We start from the raw sequence: 19,071 nt of genomic DNA on the forward strand, positions 1-19,071 counted from the left end.
TTTTGCGGGATGATTGGAGTAACATTCCCTTGGAAACAATACTGGACCTGTATTTATGCAGTACGACATAACGGAAAGTTGTTTTGAATGACTGCAGGTTTCCTACACCACAGTGGGCATGGTAATGTGCTTTGTTTCGCTGTACCAGGGCTGGGAGCATAGGGAGGCACTTGCTTAATTTGATGGGAAGAAACTGAAGAGAGCGTAAAGTTAACTAGCTAAATCCCTATACTCTTAGTACGAATAAAGATACACCGAAAAGGAAACATTTCGTCTGTATGAGTCCGCAGCTCGTGGTTTTGCGGTATCGTTCTCGCTTCCCACGCCCGGGTTCCCGGGTTCGATTCCCGGCGGGGTCAGGGATTTTCTCTGTCTCATGATGACTGGGTGTTGTGTGCTGTCCTTAGGTTAGTTAGGTTTAAGTAGTTCTAAGTTCTAGGGGACTGATGACCTCAGAAGTTAAGTCCCATAGTGCTCAGAGCCATTTGAACCATTCGTCTGTATGATCACGGGGAAGTCACTTACCAAATTTAAAAATGGTTCAAATGGCTCTGAGCATTGTTTAATATCAATAAAGTTTAACAATAACTAACAGCTGAACAAATGATAGAACAGTAGTAGATGCTGAAGCAGGAGGAGGGAGAGGAGGAGATTAGAAGTTAACATCCCGTCGACAACGAGGTCACCAGGGAAGAGCGCTAGCTGGGGTGGGAAACGACGGAGAAGGAAAGCGGCCGAGCCCGTTCGAAGAAATTTTCCTTGCATTTGCCTTAAAAGATTTAGAGAAAGTATGGAAAACCTAAATGATGATGACCAAGCTGAAGCTGCCAAAACCTTCCGGAAGACAGCATAGAACTTCACAGATTAAGCTTGTACAGGCGGTTCAAATAATGTGATTCATGCAGATGGACATCAACGATAACGTTGGCTTGAAATGCCAGGAATGTGTAATTGTTTTAAGTTTCGATAAGTGAGAGTTGTTTAATTTCTCTGCAGGGTCATCACAATTGATGCCATGATTGTCATAAACATGGCTTTTGTCCCTGATGAAGCCCGGGTACGCAGACACGTAGGTAAAGAGTGTACCGACCCTGGGATTCCTGTCTGTGGCGCCGGACTGCGTACGTAATTCCTACCTGGGAAACGGCAACGATACACTATGCCACGCCGTTACAGCATATGTTCTCCAGAATTCGGTCCATAAAAGACTTTAAAATAGTCCCTTCCTTTAGATGTGATTCAAAGCGAGAAGCTGTTTTATCGCATATGCACTTGCCTTACATATGAAATAAAAATAAACTGCGAAGATGAGTGGTATTCGCTTGCACTAGACTTACAGAAGAAATGGTATAGTTATGATCATGTGAAAGTGCCAGAAGAATTCTTCGAAAATTACGTGTCGTAGATTCAGATATTTGAATAGTAATGTGTAGCATAACAACATTAACTGTTTCTTCGGACTGTGCCGCTCGTATGTCGAAATCAACTAGAGATTTTCACTATCATCGGAGGGCCAAATTTTTATCCTATACAATTGCTATACAACCTCGACAACAAGTCTTATTAGATATTGTTATCTCAAACTACAGAAGGGTTACATAAGCTCTTGAGATTCAGGAAGCAGAAAAGTTGTTTAGTTAGTAAGACATTTTCAGGGCAGCAGTCAACTTCTGCAAACACACTAGTATTGCAGGGTTTGCCTGCTGAGGAGAATTAATGAGCGACATCCCTAGGTGTTTCGTGAAGCAATGCAGCTAAACCGCCAACGTAAGAGCAGAGTTTCGGCATTCGAGACTAAGTACATTTGGCTACTAAAGGTCTCCAGATTATACGAATCTAGTGAACGGAGAAAGCTGATGCTGCTCTTGGCAAGGATTGTCTGTAGCAGCCGGCCGGAGTGGCCGTGCGGTCCTAGGCGCTACAGTCTGGAACCGAGCGACCGCAACGGTCGCAGGTTCGAATCCTGCCTCGGGCATGGATGTATGTGATGTCCTTAGGTCAGTTAGGTTTAATTAGTTCTAAGTTCTAGGCGACTGATGACCTCAGAAGTTACGTCGCATAGTGCTCAGAGCCATTTGAACCATTTTTTTTTGTCTGTAGCACATGATAAGGAGGCAACCTTTATGAAAATTAGTGACATCTTTTCGTAATGTAGTTCATATACATTTATTAGGAAATGTGATTACTAGTTCAAATTTCTTCGCTTCGATAGACATTCCAGTGCGATAGGAACAAGGTAAACGATATCTAAACGATGAATAGAAAGACAACGTACTTTCCGAACTCTTCCGAGACACTGTCGCTTCCTGCCGACACGCGCTGTAAAGTGTATCACACACTGCAGCACCAAAGAAACTGGTGTAGCCAAGAGAATTCAAATACAGAGATACGTAAACAGGCAGAATAAGGCGCTGCGGTCGGCAACGCCTACATACGACAAGTACCTGGGGCACTTGTTACATCGGTTACTGTTGCTACAATGACAGGTTATCAGGATTTAAGTGAGTTTCAACATGGTATTATAGTCGGTGCATGAGCGATGGGACGCAGCATCTCCAAGGTAGCGATGAAATGGGGATTTTCCTGTACGACCATTTCACGAGTGTGTCATGAAAATCAGGAATCCGGCAAAACATCAAATCTCCGACACTGCTGCGGCCGGAAAAAGATCCTGCAACAACGGAACCAACGAAGAGAATCGTTCAACGTGACAAAAGTGCAACCTTTCCACAAACTGCTGCAGATTTCAAAGCTGGGCCATCAACAACCGACAGCGTGCGAAGCTTTCAACGAAACATCATCGATATGGGTCTTCGGAGGCGAAGGCCCATTCGTGTACCCTTGATGACTACACGACAAATTTTTACGCTCTGCCTGGGCCTGTTAACAACGACATTCGGCTATTAATGACTGGAAACATATTACCTGGTCTAACGAGTCTCGTATCAAATTTTACCGAGCGGATGGACGTGTATGGGCATCAAGAAAACCTCTTGAATCTATGGATCCTGCATGTTAGCAGGGGACTATTCAAACAGGTGGAGGCCCTGTAATGGCGTGGGGCGTGTTCAGTTGGAATGATATGGTCCCCTTATACTTCTAGAACGACTCTGACAGGTGACACGTACGTAATCATCCTGTCTGATCTCCTGCATCCATTCATGTTCGTTGTGCATTGCGACAGACTTGGGCGGGACACTGCTACACTACGTAAGTCTAGAATATCTACAGAGTGGCTCTAGGAACAATCTTCTGATTTTAAACAGTTTCGCTGGCCACCAGACTCCCCAGACATGAACATTATGAGCATATTTGGGATGCCTTGCAATGTGCTGTTCAGAAGAGATGTCCACCTCCTCGTAGTCTTACGGATTTATAGACAGCCCTGCAGGATTCATGGTGTCAATCCCCTCCAGCACTACTTCAGACATTTGTCGAGTCCATGCCAAGTCGTGTTGCGGCACTTCTGCATGCTCACGGGGGCTCTACACGATATTAGGCAGGTGTTCTTTGGCTATTCAGTGTACACTATTACCAGCGTTAATTTCGTCGTAGTTTTTGATTTTCATTTTCATGTTATGGCAATTTCTTTTATATATATATATATATATATATATATATATATATATATATATATATATATATATTTGAGTCATTAGTTTTCTGTCTGGATTAATGCGTCCCACCACGAATTCCTCTCTATTGCCAAACTTTTCATCTCAGAGCAGCAATCGCTACTTACGTCCTCAGTTAAATTTTTTATTGGATGTATCTAAATCTCCGTCTGCCTCTACAGTTCTTACGCTCTACAGCTCCCACCAGTTCCAAGGAAGTTATTTACTCACGTATTAATAGGTATTCTATCATCCTGCACTTCTTTTTATGTTTTTCGCTTATTCCTTTCATCGATCCTGCGGGAACTTCTAAGTTGCTTAACTTAGCAGTTCAACTAATTTCCAACATTCTTCTGTAGCACCATTTGTCAAACGCTTCGATTATCTTCTGCTCCGGTTTTCTCAGAGCCTATGTTCTGCCAACTTACAATGCTGTGCTGCAATATTACAGTCTCGGAAATATTATTCCTCAAATTAAGGCCTATGTATTATACTACTAGACTTCTCTTGACCAGGAAGTTTCGATAAATTTATTTTACCGAAATCTGTGCCCAAGCGCACTTTTTTCGCCATAACCGACAGTTAATGTAAGGGAAAGAACCAGTGTTACACGTTATAGTATTTTAGCTGTTTGTGTATCGTATTTTCTTAGGCGAAGTTTGGAGACCAGTCCAGCATTTGACTAAATGAGCGAGAAATCGTGAACGAAAAGCGCATTCAGGCTGGCTGGTGTACGAGATCCATCGTGCGAAATCGATGAGGGTCTGACGAGCGAGGTGGCGCAGTCGTTAGCACATTGGACTCGCATTCGGGAGAACGACGGTTCAATCCCGCGTCCGGCCATCCTGATTTAGGTTCCCCATGATTTCCCTAAATCTCTAAAGGCAAATGCCAGGATGGTTCCTTTGAAAGGGCACGGCCGACTTCCTTCCCCATCCTTCCCTAATCCGATAAGACCGATGACCTCACTATTTGGTCTTCTCCACCAAACAACCCAATCCCTCTGACTGACATTCTTGTCGCGCGTGTTACCAAGCTGCTAGTCAAGCTTTAAACGCAGGTAATGACTTCTAATACCTGCAGAACTAAATATTTTAGTTTAATTTTTAATCTACTTAATAGACTTCCACTACTTTTTTTATTTGATGATACTATTCCCCTTCCACAATTGTCCTTATACACTCATGAGCCAAAACACTGTGAGCACCTGTTTGATACCATATTGGCCCGACTTTGGAACCCAGTGCACCAGCGATTCTGCCTGGCGTTGGCCAGTCCTTGCCAGGTTACCGCAGGTGTGTTGCACCAGATGTCTATGCACAGATGACGCAGTTCACATAAACGGGCCGTCAATGTGTATGCACGGAGATGCCGTACAGTGTCCCAGATGCATTACATCGGATTAAAATCAAGCAATTTTAGTGGTCAAGTTCTGAGTTTGTTTTCATGCTCCTGCGCTATTCTGGCTTTATGCTGCGGATAGTTATCCCGATGGAAGATGCAATCGCCGTCTGAGGACACATCAAGCATGTAGAGATACAGGTGACTCGCCATCATTTTCACATTTTCAGCAAGTGTCACGGTGCCTTCCAATACTACCGCAAGTCCCGTAGGAGGCCAGGTGAATGTCATCTACAGCACAATACTGCACCAACAGCGATGCGTTCGCGGCATGGTGCAAGTTTTGCAAGTTTCGAACAGATGTTCGTCTCGATGACGACGTATTCGGACACGGCCGTCAACCTGCTGTAGCAAGAACGCCAATTTATCTGACCAGGCGACAGATTCGCACTGATCCCCCGTCCAGTGTCGGACGGTGACCTGGAAACCACCAGCTAGGAAACGGTGAAGTAGATCGGCTGTTCACCTGCTGTCGTCAGCTTCTATGGAAAGTGGTTGCAGGGCGCAGAGACGACGACTAGTCGGTTCACGTGCAGGCAGCGCTAGTGTTTTAGAGAACACCGTTCTCGATCAAACAGTAATAACGGGGCTCTCAACTAAACTTCGTCTCCTTATGCCCCACAATGTTGACCATGGTTAATCGTGGGAGCGATCCGTGCCACAATGGTATTAATTTTCTAAAGTATCAAGATGAAGATAGGTAAGACAGGTATTGATCTCTATTACAGAACAAGCTCAACGCCGTAAGAAACACTTTGACAAACAGCTTCACGGTATTACCAGATTTGTGGTTAGAGGAGAAGTATTACTTAAGACCCATGTGAAATCGTCTCTGTTAACCAACAAAAGCGCTAAGTGGCAAATAAAGTATACTGGTCCGTACATTATTGTACATACTCCCCATGACGGATGTTATTTACTTGCATATCCTCACAAAGGCAAAATCAAACGACTCTATGCACACAGAGACTTGAGAAAACTCTATCATGTTTAAGTATCACACTTCACACCTATCTATGCACAGGACTGAAATAAGTAACCTACGGTAAAAATAAGGAATAAGACTAGCGTAAAGCAAGTATATTTTAGGTAGCTATGTGAATCAGAGCATTTTCCTATAATTGTTTACATTTGTCCGTGACTGTGGACAACATTACACAAGCAAGCTAGGACATACACATCAGTTGATGACGAGCAACGTTGCCACAGGGTTTTCTTGGAAGGTTGGGCTGAATAGTTTATGATCACAGTGGTATTTTAGTTTTAAGTTTATGTACGAAGAATTCTGAAGCGAACAATTAGCACAGACCTCGGAGCAAAGTAGCTTTAAGTTTCTTTTTTCTATGTCAGTTGAGCATCAAGACTGTAAGGTACAGGGTAAGTAAGCTACAGAAAATGTTGCACTCCATAAGGTACCGCATATGTATATGGTCACGCAAGTACATGTCATGTTGCATTTTTTTTTTTTTTTTTTTGTATGTTGCGACGGTGAAATGATTTCTGGCTTTTAATGAAGGTTTAGCCTCATATATACCATACGCATGACAACCTAATCTAAGTAACGTGGATCTAAAGATACGACCTATGAATAAAAATTTGTGTGATCTTACTGAAATACAAATAATTTTTCAACCTTATACACACGTTAGAGTGCAAGTACACTGGTGAGGTACGATTTTTAAATATCTGAGTCAAAATTAACACCGTCTCTTATACAAAAAAAATAAATAAGTATGTATTAGGTAAGTTACAGGAAGCTGACCGGCAGAGAAGTTAGGTAATGTCGAAACAAGCATAATCCTTTACAGGTGGCGTTCATCGAGATGCTACGAGACTTCAACCGGCGATGAGAAGCAACTAAGTTACACTAATGTCACTACGATTGACGATTGACATTATAAAATGTTACCAAGATCATTGAGAGGTACACTACTTGACGCTGAGTAGCACCAGATATTTTTAATAATTTGTCTTTTCTTCGGCATGAAAGTACTAAGAATCTATGTTGACTTTAGAGGAACACATACACTGATTTCCTCTTACGTTTATAATATTTTATCCAATCTGAGTTGAAGTTATTTTGTGGAAGAAGTAAAGTAAGGAGTGACTAAGGTCACGTTCGAAAAAAAAATTGTGCGCATACCAGTGATACAATGATGAACACACGAACATGTAAACATGTAGAAACACCGACACAGACTTAGTAAGCAGTATATTTGTAGCACGATTCCAAGTTAGGGAAGTGCTGTTGTTCTCGAAAAAGTTTTCTCTTACGCCCTATTAGTTGTAAGGTAGTATCGCGATCGCGAACTGTAGTATTACTGCAGTACTAGAGGCACGTAGTTTTTGAGAGCACATTCAACTACGAACTTGTGTAATGGAATATTTTGAGCAGTGTATGCAAAGATAAGGTTTTGAAAGAGGATACAGGAGCAAATAACGAATGTGGGCATAAACTACTAAAACCTGGCCAGTGGTCTCATGAGCTACAATTTTTTGAACGGTAAAAACGAACTAACAGTATATAGTTATCCACTGATGGTGAGTTATTCAGTGACAGTGATTTATTCAGTGACAAGTGAGAACAGGTTTTGTACCACGAGCCTTCTACTTCGAAGTAAAGGAGACTTGGTGAATCGAGAAAGCCTGCTATGATATGGGTATTTGTGCGCTAGGCCAGTGTGCCGTTCGCAAGCTAAATAATAAAGTACAGTACTTACCTACGTGCAGTGAACGTAGGAGGTGTGCGGTGGTCCTTTCTCACATCCAAGGTGTACGACGAGTTGAAGCAGGTGCAGTAGTTTCGTAAGTGCGAACGCTGCACATAAACACTTCATACAGATGCACTGACCGCCACGCGCTGCATCATTACGCGGAGGTGGGTGCGCGACTACTAGACTCCAAATGGTGCATAGCGTGCTCCCAGATTAATTGTTGCGTGCGTGGTTACTTGTAACTGACGCTTTATTGACCGACGGCGTGTTGCAGGAGGACAATTTGAATGAAAAGCAAAATCTACCTTCAAATGGACGATCACCATAGTACAAAGAGAAGTGGAGACACAATTTCCTGACCCACTAGATAAAGCCTTAGCACTACAGCTCATGATCTACATCGCACTTTACGAAATAAAAACGACACCCACGTTTATTGAACTTAAGGCAGAACAGCACCTATGTCTATGTATATGTTAGTGTTAAGTTAGACTAAGTACTAATCTCTGTGAATTTTTCCATCTTTTTGATTTGCAGCTCCTTGTATTGGGAGTGTTTGCAGTTAAAATTTTTGGATGTGAGGTCCGCCAGTTATGCAAAACACCGTTTTTCTCAATACGCAAACATGTTTCGGCACCACTGTGCCATCATCAGTGGGTTTTCGTTTTTATTTATTCTGCAATGTGAACATTTTTGTAAATGATTATAAAATTATCTGCATTTTTAGTTCAAACAACAGACCGTTTCTTTTTGTAAATACCTTTACATTTGATGTGCATGAATTTTTTGGATCACTTTTCTGTTAATTACTACAGGTAGCTTGTCATCTGCAGCCAAACGATGTTGATGAGAAAGTTTTTGCTGAGAGTTAACCTATCTTCTAGAATGTAATTTAGTTTTTCACGATGTTTTCGCGCCTATTTTCGTATTTACTTACGTTTTCGTGTGGCAAGCACTTCCATTCTCCGAATCATGCTGAGATGCTAATTTTATTTGTTACATGTTTTTTTGCCCATGATGAGACAACTACAAAACCCAGAAAAGAGACATACTGAGACGTTATCAAATAGATCCTGATATAAAAGAGGGAGGCAGCGGGGAGCATAAGCAACTATAAGGAAGAGTTTATCACACTTACCACTGCAGGAACCCTTGCTAATCCTACAGCCTGGATCGGAATACCAAAATATACGACGTTCTTGTTAATTTTTGTTTTTATTTTCAGGAAAAATGTAATTGTAGAATCATAGAAAATACTTGTGAAATGTAATGTTGTAGTCAACGTGCTACTGACAATATTATTTGTACGCAGGAACAATGACACTACAAACGAATGGTAAGGAACTGAATTATGGACTTATATAAAATGTAATATTTGTGTGTTTTATGTAAAAGATGACGTGTGTAGTATGCAACTTAATGTACATTTTGTGTACTCTAGTGTATAAGTACAACAAGTGATTAGCTAAGTGTCAAGGACCGGCACCAGAACTATATAAGCAAAGTCATGAGAAATCCCTTAAAAGACACGAACAGTGAAACTCAAGTACGTGTGTAAAGAGTGAAGGCACTACCAGTGTTTAAGGTGATTGAGCTCATTGCCCGGAATTTGATATTTCTTCGGACAATTCGTCCTAGGGGTAAGTATAAAGGAACTTAATGTTTTTATTGATAAATATATAGATAATTATTCGACTCTCATACCAATGACTAATTTGAAAAGCATTTAACACTGACGGACAAAAGAAGATTTACGCTCTTCGTTTACTAGTTTTAGTAATAGTTACCTTTCGTTGTTCTCTTGTTCTGGTGCGAAGACGTACAAGTGAAGTGCTCTGTAGTTTCTAGTGAAATTGTGCTAAATAATGAAAGCAACTTCTGAAACAACACGACTTTCTCATTATCGATACCATGGATCCCACCTCCTGTAACCCTGGAAGGTTATTATTACTTTGATTTCGTATGGAGAATTTAGATGGAGGCGACGATCTTTACGACTGAGCTGCTCAACATTAGAGGGACATGAATGTGTTCATCTCTTTCCCTTCGTGGCCACCAATGTCAGTTTCACTATTTGGGCCATATTTACCACGACATTCAGAACCTGCAATCTTTCTTTTCATTTAATTACGAAGACTGATTATTTTCTTTCATAGGTGAATAAAGGCAGTTTAACCACAATACTTTTTACTCAGTGCAAGGGGAATGACAGTACTTAGAATATAAGTGCCTCTATCCCTATCGTACGTTCGCAAACAACTGACTGTTTACAGACTTAACTATACTTGTGACCCATTTCCCTTATAGCATTAATTCTTATTTTGAACCATTCACTCGCGAATGTACGTGCCCTCTTATTTTGCGTAACCAGCCGGGTGTATTCCTTAATAACCTTACCTTTAATATTCAATGGCTTAGTTTCCACAATTGGCCTTTGCCTCTGTCGCAACGGCGCTTCACGAGAAATATTTATTGCGTGACATTCATACTAACTCTTATTTCAAAATTAGGACACCGGCTGACTAAGCTTTTAACAATTTAAAAAGTGCGGTTATGTTTCCAAAATGATTATCTCTAAAGTATTTTGGAAAAGTACTAAGTTTTATTTTTCATTATCCACTGTTGCCTCCCAGTATCAGTATAAAAAAAGTTGTGATGGATATGTAGGCTGTAAAATGCCGTGAAGGATAAAAGATGCAACACCAAAAAATAATTAATGTAGAGAAATTAAATTTATTTATGTAATATATACATGATGGCAGCCAGTCAAGAAATATTATAAGGAATTGGTTTAAAAAATTTATTTCAAAGGCCCAGTGAAATCTTTACTTTTCCCAGAGCAACTTACGCTGTGCCTATGTGACACAAGCTTCCTGTCTTTCAAAACCAAGGCAGTTCGGTCCAGTTAAAGCTGTTGACAGGAGACGCCCTGAGACCTTTGCTGGAACTGCTAGGGAATTCACGCCATTGGTCTTAGCCAATAGCATGCGTGGGATAGAGGTCACGTTTGTGGACGTTGGAGTGTTCTGCGTTGCGCAACACAGTTGCCTCTTTCTCTTGTAATCCAGACCTCGAGCAGAACAGACGTCTTTCGGAAGGCAGAGCCTCTGGCTCTACTTTTCACGACCGGCCACCAATGTAAGTTAACATGAACCGCTTCCCCTCCCACTGCCCATTTCAGTTAATTGTTCGAACTCCTAGACTGGCTTAAACCTAGTAGCTTCCGACCCTAGGCGCACCCTTTGTACACCGTACATTGAAATATATCCTCTTTATTGTACTTAATTTTCTGTTTTGTCATTTAACGGCAGCCATGGATGCCCACTCTCAAGTCCTGACCGCTCGACCTCCTGCACACTGTCGCCACGAGGCATATGTACCAACCTTCTCCTCCCTTCCCTGCCCGTACACATTAACATTGGTGACCAGAAGTGGGACCATATAAATTAACAAATATATTGAGGTGATTAATATTGCAAGACCACATGTTAATGTAAGCGCGAGATAAGCCACTGAAAATGTGAAAAGATGGTACATTAATGACTGATGCAATCGTCAGAATGTTGAATGCAAGCATTCAATTATGTATTCATTGTGTGTTACAGGTGCTGGATGTCAGTTTGTGGGTTGGAAATCCGTGCCTGTTGCACTTGGTCGGTGAGTACACGGACAGTTAATGACGTTTGTGGATAACACAGGTGTCTCCCGCTGATATCCCATATATGCTTGGAGACAGATCTTGTGATCGAGCAAGACAATGCAACATGTCGACACGCTGTAGAGCATGTTGGGTTACAGCAGCGATGTGCGGGCGAGTGTTAGCCGCTTGGAAAACACTCCATGAAACGCTGTTCATTTGAACAACAGGTCAAATCACCAGACTGATGTACAATTTTGCAGTCAGGGTGTGTGGAATAAGCAAGAGGGTGGTTTCGGCCCAGAGTGTTTGGGACGCAGACAGGTTGGTTTTAGGCCCTCAAGTGACCTCCTTCTAACCAACAAACGACGATCACTGGCACCGAGGCGGAACCAGCTTTCATTAGAAAACAAGAGACTTCCACCCGCCATACAATGAGCTGTCGCTTCAAATTACTAAAGTCGCAAATGGTGGTGGTTTGGGATTAGATTCTACCGGTGACTTAAAATCTTTAGAACAGGGTCTCACTTTTGATTAACGAAGGACTAGGCCCAAGTTTGCACATACAATAAATTTTATCATAGTGTAGTTCCTCAGCACATGTTCACATTCCTTGGTACTCAAAAAAAATATACTGTTCAATTTACATTCATTACACTTTTTATCCTTCAGCAACAAATTTTGAAATAAATACGATCACTATCAAATTCTCTTTAAACCATTTCAGTAACACCAAAAAAGGCTTTCGAAGTGAACTCAGAAAGAAACTCGCCTCACAACCAGGGTAAAGTTTACCTTCCCCTTAAATAAAATGTAATAAATAACTCAACGTTAAAAAGACACAAGCATAATTGCAATTTTAAAAAAAATTACCTAATGAATAAAATTATTGAACGTTCGACATTATGTTAGCAAACCTTGAATAAAGCAAAATTTCTGCAAGCTTAATTACCACACATTTAAGCATAAGCTACTCAGATAATTATAGCTCAATAAGAGTGCTAAATTACAGGAAGAAAATACAATTTAGAATTTTACAGTCCTGCTCTGGACACATGCCCTTCTTGCTCTCCGAACGGACCCACACGACCCGCGTACTCCTCCGGGCCAAGGTACATAAACATTGAAACCAGAACTAGAAAGCCTTCTAGAACAGACAGAAATCTGCTATTAGAAACATTTCTACCCACGGCCTTATACATACGTTGCAGTCTTTAACATGCAAATAAAACACAATAAAATAGTGGCCATACAATTATGAAAACAACCCCGCAACTTAATTACGAGTAAAAAACCTTAACAATTACACATTTCTCTTTAACTAATGAAAAGAACATTCATTGATATACACATACGAAAACCAAAATGCCTCTTTCGCAACCAATTAGCATGTCCCGGCTTAGTCGAATATTAATTAACGACAAGTATTGAGCAGCACCAGTAGCATAATCTGAATCTGAACTGAGAAAGTTTTTATGCGACGAACGAGCCTGCGCAATTCTTTAATTTTTGCGATAACCACAGTTGTCGTTGGAATGATACTCACTAGAAAGATTATCGGTAAGACTGAAACTCCAGCAGATGGAAACGGAGCCCCATAACCAACGTCTTAGGGCCGGAGAGCACATCAACGTCCGGTGTTAACACCGAGGCAGTCCGGCCGTCACTCGCCTCTCTCGCACACTGTGCCCCAGCCGCAGCGCACCACAGTCGCGCCTCCTGGTCGCTCAGTTCCGTCAGCCCCACTGCTTGCCTCGGACATGCGCTACATACCCAGCCAGCGCGACACAAAATCGGTACTGGCTAACTTACATAGTCTTTGAACCAGAGGAGATAGATTCTATTACCTCGATGTGAACACATCATAGATGAATGCACCCTATAGGGAGTCTGGCTCGGAGCTGTCCTTGAAGTAACCGTTGTCTCACTGTTGTGACAACGGCTCCTCATACTACTGCTGCAGATGCAGTACGATACGACAGAACCATGTGCCGAACACGGTCTTCCCTCTCTATTGCGCCAAGTGACCGTGTGGAGACTGGTCATTTTTCGACCATACAGTCTCTTGAGCACCGCTGCCAGCAGTCTTGAACGGTGGCAACATTTTTTCCGTTATTTCTGAAAAATCGCAGAAGGAACGTCTAGCTTCTCCTAGCCCTGTTACACGACCTCGTTCCAACTCAGTGAGGTGTTGATAATAACGTGGCAAGGTGACTAACATCAACTCACCACGTCCTGCACCGAGCGAGGTGGCGCAGTGGTTAGCATACTGGACTCGCATTCCGGAGGACGACGGTTCAATCCCGCGTCCGGCCATCCTGATTTAGGTTTTCCGTGATTTCCCTAAATCGCTCCAGCAAGGTTCCGGGATGGTTCCTTTGAAAGGGCACGCCCGATTTCCTTCTCCGTCCTTCCCCAATCCGATGAGACCGATGACGTCGCTGTTTGGTCTCCTCCCACAAACAACCAAACCAACCATTTCCTAAATCCCTCAGCACCACCAATTTAATTCGACCACGTCCTGCCTCAAAGGTAACTAACGCTCACGACCGTTAGAGAGTGTATTTAAAGCAAACCTGATTTTCGTTCTCACAGAGGCGCCATAGTCGACAGCTCGTTGTCTTACGGTAGCGTTCTCGCTTCCCGGGTTCGATTCCCGTCGGAGATTTTCCCTGCCTCGAGATGACTGGGTCTTGTTGTGTTGTCATGATCATTAATCCCCATTACGATCGGAGGAAGACAATGGCAAACCACCTCCGCTACGACCTAGCCCAGTCGGCGGTGCGGGTCTCTTGCATCGTTCCCTACATTCCTCGGAGTAGGGGACCTCATCTTCATCATCAGAGGTGCCACTAGTGCCACTCCGTATGACTTGAGGACGACTGTGCTTCGTTATTACATATTACACGTTTGTTAATTATTAGTCGTGTCCAAGTGAAATGACTGTCGTATGACAGTCCATAGCGACAGACTCTTCTTTAGTTTACACAACTGTAAAAAAAGAATAATTTAGTGAGAATAATAAAACGAGTTGTCTGTTGGATCAACGAAAAGCTATAAAGGACGGAACGCTAAATGAATGTCTTATCAAGTGAAGCAAGAACGGCAGTGACACGTATTAAGTGCAGGTATAATGGCCTCCACGAGAATAATGAAAGCGGCTCGCGCACGCCACCGCCCGGCATTCATCACGGGCTCCGCTGTGTTTCTCCAGAGCGAGGGCACGAATCCGCGAACGGCCCGCGGCTCGACGTGCCCAGCAGGTAACGAGGGAAATTATCCCGCGGTCATTTAGCAGCGCTGTACTGGCGAAGGAAAATGAATGCCCCGCGGCCGGAGGGCAACGTCCGGGCAGGCCCGCGTCATTTATACGCCGCTGATTCGCTCCGCAGAAATCGCTGCCACGCGCCCGCACTCGGCCGGGTCGAAGCAGTGTTAATTACTGAGCACATACATCGCAATTACTGCACGAGGGGGAGAAACGTAAGCTTTATTCATTGCCGTCCAGCGTGCTGTTCGTTTTGCTCTGTATTGGGAACACTTTCTACGCAAAAAAGGAAAATAATGGATGAAGGTATTTGCGTCAACTTATGAAGACTGAGAACAATATTGGTAGTTCAGCATTTCACAGAAAAAAGTGTCATAACTGTACTTTATGCTTGTATCTAATCTACCAATTTGTGCAGTACCTCATACCGAAGGTACGTCATTACCAGGGACGTTCAATAAAATACGTAACACATTTTTTTCTGAAAGCAGGTTGGTTTTCTAAGGATTCCAGTACACCACATTATTCTCCGCTCTTTCGGCTACAAAACCCTAGTTGTCAACACAACCTCCACTCACTGCGCTTTACGCCATCTTATTTGGAGGACATGTACGGCTGGTTGCTACCATTCCACTGGTCTACATAGGAGCCAACGTCTTACTACCTAAATAACCGCCCCTCTCCTCCCACCCCCCCCCCCCCCCCCTCCCATTCTATCATCCAATTACTGCTTCCCGCAGAGTGCATCCTTCACTGTGCCAAACAGATGGATGTTGAAAGGTGCGAGATCCAGGCTGTACGTTGGATGACGAAGAGCAGTCCACTGAAGCTTTGTGAGGTGCCAGGGGGCTGTGCAGACTTGCGTGAGGCCTCTTGTTGCCATGGGGAAGGAGTGGGTTTGCATTTTTGTTGCAACAAACGCGCTGAAATCCTTTTTTCAATTTCCGAGAAAAAAAGTATTGCAGTTGGGTAGTACAATACACTTCAGAGCTGATCGTTGCACCATGAAGGTGGACATCAAACAGGATAACCCCTTCCGAGTAACAGAAGACCGCCGGCCTGGGTCACCGAGCGGTTCTAGACGCTACAGTCTGGAACCGCGCGACCACTACGGTTCGAATCCTGCCTCGGGCATGGATGTCCTTAGGTTAGTTAGGTTTAAGTAGCTCTAAGTTCTAGGGGACTGATGACCTCAGAAGTTAAGTCCCATAGCGCTCAGAGCCATTTGAACCATTCACAGAAGATGGTCTCCCTAACTTTTCCGACTGAGGGTGCGGCTTTGAATTTTTTCTTCGGAAGTGAGGTGGTGTGGCGCCACTCCATGGACTGCTGTTTTCATTCCAGTTGAAAGTGATGAACCTATGTTTCAAAGCCTGTGACAATGTTCGAGAAAAAATTGTCACGATCAGCATCGTAAAACGCAAGACATTCCGCACTACTCTTTATGTTCTTCTGCTAGACAACGAGGAACCCAGCGGGCACATACTATCGAGTAACCCACCTGGTGGACTAATGTGTTGGCGTTACCAACAGAGACGTCATGTTGCGCACAGAGGTATTTGATTCTGATCCGTCGATCACCTCGAATGAGAAAGTTCGTACTTTCCAACAATGCAGGAGTCACGGCTGTGTATGGCTGGCCGGTACGCGGGCAGGTTTGTGCGACCTTGTGATGAAGGTAGACGCCTCGTCCAAAGACTAGCCACGTGTTTGTTTACTTTCTGGTCTCTGTAGACATTCTGGAGCAGCCTATGAATATCTATGATGCTCTGGTTTTCCGCAAAAGAGACTCACTTACAGATCTCGGGTTGGAATGCTCCTCAAGTAACGGCGACATTTTGAAGCTACAGTATGTATAGCGTCGCCACCTATCGCAGCTTCCTGAAACTATAGAGACTGAAGCAGGAATATTCCACGATGTTCCACAGCAAATTCTGAATTTTATCAACTTAAATTGTCCGAGAAATAAAGTATTGCATTTGTTATTAAACGCCCCGCGTACATTGCCCGTAGCTATTCCATCATTGTTCGTGTTCCTGTTTACTTTTTTGTTTTTCGGATCAGTCTCTTAGCTAAGGAAATACGTTTCATCAATATTCTGAATAAAAATTAAGTCTGTTTTCCATAGAAAAGCAGGGGTTTTAACAGGTAAATCTACAAAAATCAAAAATGAAAGTTTATAGGAGGGAAAAGTAAGATTCACCGACCACACATATCGAGCTGAAAGCTGTTACCTCAAAATGATTATTTCCATATCACACACACATTATTACTCAAGCAAAGAACTATGTCCTAAAGAATTTCCAGGAAAAATCCAAAAGCTGGAGGAACATTACAACGGACTGCTTTCTTAAAGGCGACAAGAAAATGACTTTGACTCGTAAAAGAAGCTGATACCACACTGCGACAAATCAAATATCGGGAAGCAGAGCTTCAATATACACTCCACCCTCCCCCTCACCATTCAAAAACCTCTGACTGAGCACGAATATTGATGTATGTGCCCGGAATAATTGCATCGTCAAGATCACTAGTAGCACGCCATACGCACTTCTTGACGACCTTCGTAAGTCGGTCTTTGGTGTAAGTTCTTCAACTAAAACTCCTGTTCACCCATTTCCGTTTACCTACTTCTGTGTACCTTGTAGGGTGTATAATAATTATGTATCATAATTATGTGCTATTTACGGTTGTTCAAAGCAGAAAAATACGTTAAGACTTATTATAGGTTAACTGAACATTTTAGAGACTTTGACACTTTAAGCCAATATATTCGGAAGTGGCAGCAGTCGAAAAAGGGAAGCCGGCACATTAGTCGACATTGGTCACGTTTCTGCCCAACATGAGAAGCATAGATCAACGACAGAAGAGTCAGTCGCCACCCTGGAAACTTCACGACATTAGAAAAAACACCGAACAAATATTTCTGACAAACGGACATGAGGGAAGCTTCGAAGAGAGAAAGAAGACATGAAGAAACGTCGTCTAGACGGACGGACCGATGATTAGTGAGCGGACGTCATACTTCGCTACAACGATTTAGCCGCTACGCTGCTCGATAGAAGAAGATGTCGTTACCGCGCCAGTAGGTCAAAGCAGATCCAGATGTTACCAGAGATGTTCTTGTGGCACTTGCCCAGATGGCTGGTGAGGACGAAAGGGACTGCTGCCTCACCAAATGGGTCACCAGTGAACCTAGAGGTTGATGAACTCCGCCAGAAGACACCGAACCTGAGGGTCGTGGTTCGATTCCGGGACGGAACGCTCCGCGCCATGCCGTAGCCGCTTGTTAATAACCAAACGAGTGAACTCACAAGGAGGAAACCGCGCCACCGCCACGGTGAGTCACAGGTACGTTACTGAATGGAAGAATACGCCGCTAGCGCGCCGCTGCAACGCGAGCCATCACCGCATCAGCGGTCTCTGGACTCTGCACGCTACGACCCCCCCGCTCCGCAGCCGCGAGGAATTGAGCGAGTTAAAACAGATTGTATTACTCTGTTTGTTCAAAGGGTCCTATGTCACAGTAAATGACTGTTAGTGGAACCACCAATATTTCTCTAACGCCGCATCCTCTGAGCCAAGGAAAGAGGCCACCAACCTCAAAACGTCGTTTACCCTCCCGTCATCCCTGACAAAATAATGACCTTTCCTCCCCTGTGTCACTGACGCTCAGTATCTAGTGCCACTAAAGCCCGACCCGCCACAACCTTACAAGAGAACTGCTCATTCCAACATGTCGAAACCTGTCCTTTAAGATACTATAAGGGAGTAACACACGAAAGAACACAATGTCAAGTTTAACTGCTAAGACAAACTACAGGTATCTTTTTAAGAAAATGTTGAAATTAGCCAAATTCAGCTATACAGGTGGCTGGAGAAATGTACACCCCTACCCCAGCTGCAGCAGACACTGCATGCGCAACACGCCCAGTTGGTTGACGCCACATTGCTAACAGATGACATAGCACCGCAGGATAAGTTCGTTAGTTAGTAACATGTTCCAGCGATAAATTCGAATAATAGATCCTAAAGGTGTGGGACGAGTCATTTTACATTCACATCGCTAATTAATTTGTACAAGCGGTTGCGTTCTGAACATTTCTAAGTTCTGTACGAAAAGAAAAAACGCTATACAGATGTGAGTTAGTAATTCCTTTCATCACCTTTTACACATTACAGTAATAGAAATTCTTATATGGAGTATATGGGGTTGTCAAGGAGAACCTTTCTCAGTCTGTTATCAGATTTTGCTTTGCTGTCACTCACATTTTATATCACTGGGCGAGTGAGCAAAAATTTTTGTTGCAGCGTTGTGCAGCCTTTTTTGAGCTAAAGACAACCTTAATGTGGAGTTGTGAATTTTTCCTTCGGTTATTATAATTACGTATTCATTCGTCCTCTTCAACTGTAGTGCATTTTTTGCAACAAACTTCA

The sequence above is a fragment of the Schistocerca americana genome, chromosome 1 (assembly GCF_021461395.2).
Source record: "Schistocerca americana isolate TAMUIC-IGC-003095 chromosome 1, iqSchAmer2.1, whole genome shotgun sequence".
NCBI classification, from domain to species: Eukaryota; Metazoa; Arthropoda; class Insecta; order Orthoptera; family Acrididae; genus Schistocerca; species Schistocerca americana.